At 41.4% G+C, this 11,104-nt stretch overlaps 1 long non-coding RNA gene across 2 annotated transcripts in view; it reads left to right on the top strand.

Annotated features, from left to right (window-relative positions):
• Nucleotides 1-11,104, top strand: part of LOC136573485 (uncharacterized) — a 44,292-nt gene that overhangs the window by 10,122 nt on the left and 23,066 nt on the right. The gene's annotated exons all lie outside the window — the stretch shown is intronic.

Here is an 11,104-nt window from a genome sequence, read left to right as displayed (position 1 = left end):
TGAAGTTCACATTTTCGTGCTGCTGCAAATTCCATTTCAATGTTGGGTATACATGGATGAGCAAGAGGTGAAGACTCCCTGTTCCTTATCACATGAGTATTACTAGTCATTGTTTATACAGCAACATGAAGTCAATTGCTCGATTATGTTGTTAATAATACCTTGAAGAGAATGGGTTATGGAGAATAACCTTATATTATGTTATCACAGAGTCCTTTTGAGACATATAGTGACTGAAATACTGATTGTTACAGGAGTTATTTACTGAATATGGGTTCATCTTTGTCATATAAGCTTCAGGACAATTGCTGGGATCAGTGGGAGAACATACTGTAAAGGAAAGAAGTCTTGTGCTCCAATGACAGATATTAAGGTCTGCCTCACTTAAACTAAGAGAAGTTCCCACCTAATGCTTTATTAAAGGGGTATTCACGGCTGCAATTTTCATTTCTGTAATTAAAAATTGCGTAAATATACTATTACAAAAACATGTTACAGGCCCCCATACTCAGTTTTAGCACCATGCTTCCATTCTTTGACTTTATAGTCCTCATTCCTTAACCTCTCAGCCTTAGTGAGTCCTACAAAGTCTTGCCTGCATGTAAGCAGTAAGTAGCACTGGGCTAGATATCACAGCACTGCTTGCTTCTCCACCAGTGTTCCTGATGCTGCACAGCTGTACTAGACAGCTCTCAGGCGGCTGCACATACCTGGAGTTCTAGGGATCAGAAGAGAGGTGGTCCAAGCTGGGAGATACTGCGTATGCTCAAGCAATATGCACTTCTGATAACTTGGCCATACACATAAGGATCTATGGATTTTGGGGAAGCAAAATGAATAAAGTAAGCATTTTGCCTCCAGTGTTTTTGTTTTTTATGCTTAGTGTGTTCAATTTGTTGTACAGTTCAGTATGGATATGATGAAAACAAGTGTTTTTTTTCCAATTTTAAATTTTTTTTAGAGTAAGGGTGGAAAATGCATTAAAAAGGATTTCTTTTGTTATATTTTCACGTTTTTATATGTTTTATTCTATTTTTCACATTTTTAGATGTCCTTATAGGGGACTTGAATGAGAAAAGCTCTGAGCGCTATAATGCATGGCAGTATTTCTGTACTGCCATGCATTATCGCTCCCAATAGTGATCACAGGACATGGTAGTCTAGACCAGTGTCTGGCATCTGTTTGCCATAGCAATCCATCGGCCCTCTACAATTACATAGCGGAGGGCCAATGTCGTCACAGAGGGGGTGCATGTCCTCTGTGAACCCTTTACATGCCACGATCTACATTGATCACGGCATGTAAGTGGTCAACAGCTAGGATCGGGGTTCTCAGTGATCCCCGCTGTTGCAGTGGGTGGCCCTCTATCAGTCACAGCCGGTTCCCTCTGCAGGGTGGCGCAGACTCACTTCTGAGTCTGTGCCATTCACAGGATGTAAGTTTACGTTCTGTTGTATTAACTACCACCCTACAAAATTACATCCTGTGGAATTAAGGGGTTAAAGGAATTGTTTCACCATAACAACTTATCATCTATTCACTGGATAGTTAATAAGTGTCTGATAAGTAGAAGTCTGACTGCTGGGATGCTCAATGATAACTAGAAAGGGGGTCATGATTTTCATCATATGACTGGACCTGCAGTCATGTATGCACACTATCTCTCCATTCATCCCTATGGGAATGCTGAACACTTCCAACAGTCCTACAGAGCAATGGATCTCCAATGTGCATGTGTGCCCACAACGCCATTTATATGTTAACATTCAGGACCCCTGTTCTTGTGATTAGTAGTGGCCCCAGCTACAGTTCCAGTAGTCCTCAGACCCTGATTGATCAAACAGTTATCACTTATCCTGTGGAGGGATGATAAGTTGTTGTGGTGGGACATAGAAACCCAACTGTCACACTTCACACAGCTCAAATGTGGACTGGCATTGTGATGCCAGAAGTCAAGTCAAGACTGTTGCTAGCGGGTGTGTAGAAGTAGCAGTCACTCTTAGACCCTTATGCCTGAGGGAACCCAAAGGCCTCTATGTTACATTAGAATAATCATAAAACTCTAGTATTGTAAACAGCATGAGGTAGGTGGGGGCCTATTACAGATTTTGCATTGAGGCTCAGGAATTTCAAGTGATGCCTCTGAGTAGAGATGAGTGAGCGTACTCGCTAAGGCAAACTACTCGAGCGAGTAGTGCCTTATGCGAGTACCTGCCTGCTCGTCTCTAAAGATTCGGGCAACGGCGGGGGCGGGGAGCGGTGGGGGAGAGCGGGGAGGAACGGGGGGGGGGGAGATCTCTCTCTCACTCTCTCCCCCCCTCTCCCCCCTGCTCACTCCCGCAACTCACCACTCTCCCCCGCTGGCACCCGAATCTTTAGAGACGAGCGGGCAGGTACTCGCAAAAGGCACTACTCGCTCGACTAGTTAGCCTTAGCGAGTACGCACGCTCATCTCTACCTCTGAGTCATTATTCCACTCCTCATCTCACTTTGCGAAACTGAAGAAATTGTCAAGTAAGGCCACCCTTCTTTGTCATTGTAGCCCTCTGATGATGTAATATAGTACATGATTGAATCAAAATGTGCTATAGCTAGAAAGCAGGAGTTCTGAGGGCAGGACTGTGCAATATAAGATGTTCAAATGCTCTCATCGGGCATTTGGACATTTCCTAAGTGGGTAGCCCCTTTAATGAGAACTTCTATACATACACGTACATGGGCACACTCTTATGTCTCTTACATAGACGACCTGTCACATTGTATTTAGACTTAAAAGGGAAGCAACATTTCCAAAAGAAAAGATTTTTCAACATTGTGGTTAGTTTCCTTGACTGCCTGAGCAGACTAATGAATAAATGCATATTTATTGCCAACAAATTAATGACATGCAGAATTGGTAATGCATTACACAGATATGTACAACCTATACATGAATGTTTAGTACGGAATTACTACCATTACAGAAATAAACAAGACTAAGCTGTGCATCTTCAAATGTGTGTGGTAAGTTGTGACATCGTTCAGCAGAGTCATGTTATCTTTCAAATATGGGAAATGGGGTTACACACATAAGTGAAGTTTGGGTGCGTCCCCACTAATGGAGGTGGAGTGTATATTTCCTCTGGCAGTTACGGAATTTCACAAGAAATGAGGGAGGTATGGCATTGTTTGCCAGATAAGAGTTGCTTTGATTGTAAACTGTCAACATGGCACTGCCCATAACAGAGTTGGAAAGGTGCCCATAACAATGTACACAGAGGCACATGCACATACACATACCATTGCATAAGTACCATAGAGACAACTATAGGAATTAAAATATAGATTTATAATATATCATGTATTGAATGGCCATAAACAGGCTCAATTTGCTTTGCAAACTCTTATCTAAGCTGTCAATTCAAATTCCCTGTGTGCCTATGAGAATATGTCAGCAGAACATAGATTGTAGTTTAAGCAGCCTGTATTCTGTGAATTGGATACAGAATATAGACTGTCTGGAATCAGTTTGGAGGCAGATGAAAGATAAATAGGGAGATTGTAGGGAAATTGAATAGTCTAATAAATATCTAAGTTTAGTTTCCCTCTATTCAAAGTTAGGTCACAATAAGCATACTTACATACATTCAATAAATGTGACTCTGTGCAGGGCCAGATTAAGGCTGGTGGGGGTTCCTGGGTAAGATATTTGTTGGAGCCCCCATCATATTTTTAATTGGAATTAACCATAACTTAAAAAGGCTGAAATCGAAGTATATAAAATGAATGAACATATTTAGTTTCTAAGTGAACAACATAAGCATCCCTTCACAGACCAGCTTCTATAGAAACTGGTCCATGATACACCCCTTTCTGTAAAGGTTGATCTACATAGAAATATACATGCGAAGCGCCATGTGATGGACAACATGTTAATTTCTTTATAGACCAGCCCTAATAATAATAGTAATCATTAGAGTAATAATCATCGTTATTTATGTAGTGCCAACATATTCCGCAGCACTTTACACATCAGACAAAACATGTAGAGACGAAATCTGACATTACATACAGTATAAAACTAATGACCATAGGGGTGAGGGCCCTGCCCGCAGGAGCTTACAATCCCGGAAATAGAGGGTGATACATGAAGTATAAGTGCTTATCCTGGTCTGGCTACATTATGTAAATAGGGTACTATAAATAATACCGTGTGAGCCAGTCACCAGCCAATATCTAGATTTGTACATAAGTGCATTATAATGTATGGGGAAAGGGGAATGCTGTGATCAAGGTCGGATGAAGAGTATAGTAACAGGATAAATGGGGAAGAGTTAGATTAGAAGGTATGATAGGCCTCCTTAAAGAGGTGTGTTTTTAGGGCATGCTTAAAATTCCAGTTGTTGGGAATTAACCTGATTGTCTGGGGTAGCGCATCCCAGAGGACTGGTACAGCTCTGGAAAAAGTCTTGGAGATGGAAGTGTGAGGTTCAAATGTACATGTTACATAGAGCTCAGCACATGTGCTGTTTTTAATAAGAGCTAGTCTGTGTAAAAATGTATTTGCATAGACCTAGAGATACTTTATAAATGAACACTGTGTAGGGGTATTAAAGGGAAATTGTCATCACCTTTGAGCCCCATAAACTCCATTATGGAGCTTGAAGGTGGGGAAACAGGGAGTTTGAGGATCTGTGTTTCATACTTACCAGGTGCCCCATACCTGTGCTGTGTCCCTGCGAAGTTGTAGTGTGTACACAGTGTGACTCTTTTCAAAAGCTTCTGTGTGCGTGCTCTTCTCTAGAAATGAATGGGAGAGCATAGAGCCCTCTGAAAAGAGTCACAATGTGTGTGTGCACCAACTACATAGGGAACTGGGCACCCTGTGAGTATGCAATACAACTCCCCATTCCCTCACATTTCAGCCCTGTAATGTAGTATATGAGGCTCAAAGGTGAAGACAGGTTCATTTTTAGCTCTGTGCAAAGAAAGGGCAACAAATGCATATCTTCATAGTAGAATAACCCTTACAGAAACTTGCAAATACTAAACTGGTATATTATATACTACATATCTTTCTGTAAAGGCTATCCTATGCATAAATGTAATTCATGGGCAGGGTTAATGTACCTCTTGTATGTGCTATGGGGCAGGGCCAATTTACCTCTTGTATGTGCTCAGGGGCAGGGCTAATTTATCTCTCGTATGTGCTCAGGGGCAGGGCTAATTTACCTCTTGTATGTGCTCTGTTGTAGTGCTCAGTGTCATCAGTTTTCCTTCTGCCCAGTGCTGAGGGCCCAAACAGACAGAGCCAATGCACTCTGGGTTAGGAAAAAGCATTTCAAAGCACTAGGCAGATTGTATCTCATCAGTCATAAAATAATTTCAAAATGATTAGGTTATTGATAGAGAAGAGTTTAATAGAAATATATGTGGTGGTCTACATAAGTGAATAAGGACAGTGATGTCAAGTGGTTTGCTGAATGCCATAAATGCTAGTGCTTTACTGTGCCACAATCACTGGTCTTTGAGCAGGTAGGCAAGGCCTGAGAGTACTATATGGACAACCAGATTTGAGTAGCCACATCAGAGGTGTGACAAGTATCCCCCAAAATTTTACTAACATATGCCTGTCATTTGTTAAGGCAGCAGAAATGCAGTCCTAAGCTCTCGCTCATGACCTAAAGGTTGCAAGGTCAATCCCTGCATGATTCAGGTAGCCGGCTCAAGGTTGACTCAGCCTTCCATCCTTCCGAGGTTGGTAAAATAAGTACCCAGATTGGTGGTGGTGGTGGTGGGGGAAAGGATAAATAAATTACTTGAAAGTGCTGTGGAATAAGTTGGCGCTATACAAATAAGATTTATTTATTCATTTACATAGATTATATCCCTAAACACTTCTAACCTACTGGTTACAAATCACAAGTAATGCAGATGACTTCTTCATCACACTCAAAATGAATAAAGACCCTCACCTAGCCCCAAAATAAATAGACTCCAAGATAAATGCAATCCTGAAAATAAATAAAAACTCAGAATAACCCCCTGGGCTCGGATGCAACTGCATCCCCTATAGTTACGATAGTGTTATAGTTATTATCCCATATCACCACTTTATGGAGCATTTTGATAAATCTCTCCAATTTGATTCAATTGCTAAAATGTATCCCTTTACTTTTGTGTATGTTCTCAAATTTCATCTATGGCTTGGGAATTGTTCATTACATTTAATGAAGGTAGAAATGAATAAAACTTACCTTATAACCTAATTATCTTAAAGGGGTTATCTAGTTACTGGACAACATGCCAGTTCCAGATAACCCCTTTAGTCCCCTCTGTGCTAAAATAAGAATAGGAGGAGTACTTACCTGTTCCCTGCAGCCACAATCCAGGTCACTGCTCGTTCTGTTGGCTCATGTCCTGAGCACCATTATGCCAGGAGTCTGGGAACATGATGTCGCTGCCTCTGATTGGCATCAGTGGCCACCTGACTTCTGTTAAAATCATCTGTAACAGCAAATGAGACCAAAGCGGGGCTGCAACGCTGCATCACGGCAGGAAACAATGTTTTGAATTGTTCTTGGTGGCTTTTTTTTACCATATTTTTTAAAAGCATTATGACAAGATGTTTGTTTGGAGTCTCAAGTAAAATATTGTATTTTAGGCTTTCATGTTTTTAAAAAGTGGGTGGGCACTAGCTCTAGGGTACATGGCCGCACGTGGCTTGTTACATTTAGTATAATGCATGCCAGAAACTGTCTTGTGCCTCTTTATATATTAGTCGCTCTGAGCCTTGTGTATAGTTGCCTATGAAATGCTAATCTAAGCAAACATGTTTCAGAGTGTTTTACGTTTTGCTATTTTGTATCTTTTTTTGTGTATGTGACTTTTTCTCAAAATGCAGCATGCTCCATGTATCACTTTTTTAAATTTTTGTTTAAAAAAACTTTTCAATAGGACTAACAGGACTAAAAAGACTAAAAATGGCACCAAGAACATAAGTAAAAGACACCACTAAAAATGCTAAAACACTCGTTGTTTCATGTTTTTACTTGTTTTTTAAAACTTTGAGTGTGAAGGAACTCTGTAGATGTTGAATTAAAATATGGAAAAAATACTGTATATATAAAATTGATGACATACTGGTGTCATGTGACTTCCCTTTCACATACATTCAGTTCTGACCATTTATTCTCACACTGGTGCACAGCTTCCATATGTCTGGGAACATCTGAAAAAGTAGTTCTGAGCAGTGGTCAGCTGGAGGCAGTAAAGTGTATGATTTTAACCTAAGGCTTTATCAGATATACTTACACTGGTTACAAGTCAAATGGAAAATGCTCAAAGTGCTTTTCTTCCTTGAGCAATGCCATTTACAAGTTATTTATAATACCTTTTAAGGAAAGACAATGTGATTGACAGAATGACTGGAAATGTAGAAGTCAAGATAAGAAACTACTTCAGGGATATAAGAGAGTTAAATAATTCTCCTGAATATGCAATATGCTATTGTTCTTATACACCCCAGATGCTCTGACAATTCAACAGGAAACTTTTATAAAGTTTTATCCGTCTAGCTGTTTATAAATGATCATAAACCCTGTTGCTTCCTCAGGGGGATACCGCCAATATAAATTTCTTAAAGGTCGTTTATAAGAAGTATTCTTTCAAAAACTAAAAAAAAAAGGCACAGAATTACTATCATCTATACAAATGAGCAAAATCTTCAGTTTCTTGGTATTATTAACTAACTTTGCAAATGTCAGAAATACTTGCTCAAAAATTCTGCCCCTTTTTTGTCATGTATGAATGACATCCAATGTGCCTCTATATATTCATGTGTCCTGACTGTCAGAGTGATTCTGGAGCCACATTTCTAGGGCAGTACTGGGTGTTCATTCTATAGACAAGCTGCACAAAGCAAAAAAAAATAAATCACAAATCCTATAAAAACACAGATCATATCACCTTTGCATTGCAGGAAGATGTCCTGCTGTAGAATATATACAGTGGCCTGGCTAGCAAGCCTGGAGGGAGGGCTATGAGCCTTAGGTGCTGTGAGCAGAGCCAGGAGATAGTCCTGTAGGGAGGTTAAAACTGTAACTTTGCCCCAGGTACTACATACACCTATAGCTCTATATCCACTACAAAAATGTTTTCATTAGTATAGCAATTAATAATACAATTGTTCATTTAGTATAGTATATCATAGTGTCAGGTTGTTCTTACATGTTGCAGGGGCTGTGGGTTGGGATTTCACTCTCTGCACCTCCTATAACATTGTCATACTTGCCAACTTTTGAGAAGTAACATTGGGAAGACTCTGAGAAGTGATGAATTAAATGGTGCACAAAGCAATACTTTTGTCAGTATATGCTCTATCTATTTATACAGGCATGTATAATATATAGACATTTCATTTACAAGTACTGCATATGATCTCCTTCACTAAATCCCAAATAAATACACTCAGACCAGACCCTCTAAGTATATATCCCAGACCAGATCCCCATAAACAAGCATAGACCTAGACAAGCCCCCTAAATACAGATCTCATAACAGACCCCCTTAAAAAAATTGATCCCAGATGCCCTAAACAAATTCTAAGTACTCTAGAGACCCTAGACCAGACCCCCTAAATAAAGACCCAGAATCCCTTAATAGGTACAGACCCAGTCCAGATCTCCAAAAGAAATACATACAGTACCTCCTAAATACAGACTGCAGATCAGACCCACTAAATGATTACAAACCAGACACTGCAGAAGTTTTTGGTAGTTTCTTGAACATTTCTAGGAGAGCAGACAAGTATGAACTATGTCCCTGGGACTGCATATTTTAAAGTAAATGCAAGTAGCTTGTTCACAGTGTATGGATATGCGTGTTTAAACAAATACACAGTTGCCCGTACATTGCAGTTCGCAAAATCTCAGTATGGGGACTGTACTTCATCAGAAAGTGTATTATGAATCTTATGATGCTTATTACCTACACAGATGTAGCAGAGCTGTCACAGAGGTAGTACATTTGTCTTTTGGCACAAGAACACACATTCTATAGTTCTCTATAGGACTGCAGGCAACTGTACTGTGTTATTTCAACTCAGGGTTTTATCATGTTGCCCAAAATAATCACTTTGGGAAAGTATTAGTTTTATGGGGTGGCCTGTGAACTTTATCACAGTACCCCAAGAGTTCAGTGACTTTCATGGACTCGGCAAACTTCCATTTGAAAGCAAGATTATTCACACCGAAGCAACTGCGGAACTGGTCACAGTCTCATGCAGAGGGCATAATATTGGTGGTTACACAAAGAATTAATGCACAGAGCCTAGTGGTTGCACAAATAACTGTGGCACCGGGCTTGGCAGTTATCATTAGCAGTGGAACAGTCTCTAGGTACAGCTTCAATGTAACTCCAACAGGTAGATGGCAATAGTAGGAAAAGTCTCCTGGCACCAGTCACACTTCAAAGGTAATTTTACACGAGATGACTGTTGGGCGGATCAGCATCTGACAGCCATTCCACAGACTACCGGAGCAGCCGGGGATCGGTTTGGCACGCCCGCCTCTACTGATGAGCGAGCATACTCGCTAAGGGCAATTGCTCGATTGAGCATTGCCCTTAGCGAGTACCTGTCCGCTCCAGAGATTCGGCTGCCGGCGGCGGTCAAGGAGCGGCGGGGGAGAGCAGGGAGGAACGGAGGGGAGATCTCTCTCTCCCTCTCTCCCCCAAGCTCTCCCATGCTGACTGCCGCAACTCACCTGTCACCCGCGCTGGCAGCCGAACCTTTTCTCCTGAGCGGGGAGATACTCGCTAAGGACAATGCTTGATCGAGTGATTGTCCTTAGCGAGTATGCTCGCTCATCTCTACCCGCCTCCATTCACCGTAAGCAGGAGTCACTCAAATATTGACTTCTGTGTACATTTTTTTTGGAGGCGGATGTCCAATTCTGAATTTTTCTATAGGGCTCCATGAGTTCCATGTATTTCCCTGACTATTGCAGGTCAAGAGTAGCCCCTGAACGGCATTTATGAAGGCATTAATGGCTTGTGCCCCAATATGAAGGAGTGTCTGTGTCTGATGCCTCAATATGGGACTATCACCAGCAGGCGACATAATTCAGAAAGCCTTGGCGGCGGGCACCTTAGTACAAAGAGCCTTAGAGCACAGTGCCATAATATAAAATGGTAACAGCCAGTGTCAGTTTATTCATACATTTCCATACACACATACTGTGTTACACCATGCCCCCCAAACCACACCCTTTTTTTTTTTACCTTGTCCGGTATTTTTTGGTGAAAAGATGAACTAAACAGGCATGTTATTGCAATAGAGAAGTGTCAATAAATAGCTGCCAACCCCTCTGATGCTGCTTATCTCTGGGGGACATGAACAATCCATCATGTTTCCTAGGCAACATCAAACATCAGAGGTGCATTTAATTTCTAGTAATTTTATTGGCATCAACATTGTATTTTCTGCACTCAACTTTAAATGACAAATTCAGCACAGCTTCATCTGTATGCTATACTCTTAAATAGCTTCTTAAAGGAGAATATTGAATGGAGAGCGGCAGTCGAGAATAGGTGGTGTTGCTTCATTCCTCTTCAATGGGACTGCCAGAAATAGCCAAGCATGAATTAGCAGTGCAGCACATGTGTGACTGCCGCTCCATTCAATCTCCATGTCACAGTGAGCTCACAATGATGATAAGAGAGGGCCCCAGACCCCTTTCTTGGGATCAGTGGGGTCTTAACGGAGACCTGCACTGATCAGACGTTTATCACCTAGCCTATGGATATCGATTTTGTGCTGACACTTTAAGATATAATAGGTTCAAAACTAGAGATGAGCGAGTATACTCGCTAAGACTAACTAATCGAACAAGTAGTGCCTTAGCCGAGTATCCTCCCGCTCGTCTCTAAAGATTCGGCTACCGGCGCGGGTGACAGGTGAGTTGCGGCGGTGAGCAGGGGTGAGCGGGGGGGGGGGGGGGGGGAGAGAGGGAGAGATCTACCCTCCGTTCCTCTCCGCTGTCCCCCGCCGCTTCCCGAATCTTTACAGATGAGCAGGAGAATACTCGGCTAAGGCACTACTTGCTCAAGTAGTTTGCCTTAGCG

Source organism: Eleutherodactylus coqui, chromosome 1 (assembly GCF_035609145.1).
Source record: "Eleutherodactylus coqui strain aEleCoq1 chromosome 1, aEleCoq1.hap1, whole genome shotgun sequence".
Taxonomy (NCBI): domain Eukaryota; kingdom Metazoa; phylum Chordata; class Amphibia; order Anura; family Eleutherodactylidae; genus Eleutherodactylus; species Eleutherodactylus coqui.
This window is presented reverse-complemented; position numbering and strand designations above follow the sequence as displayed.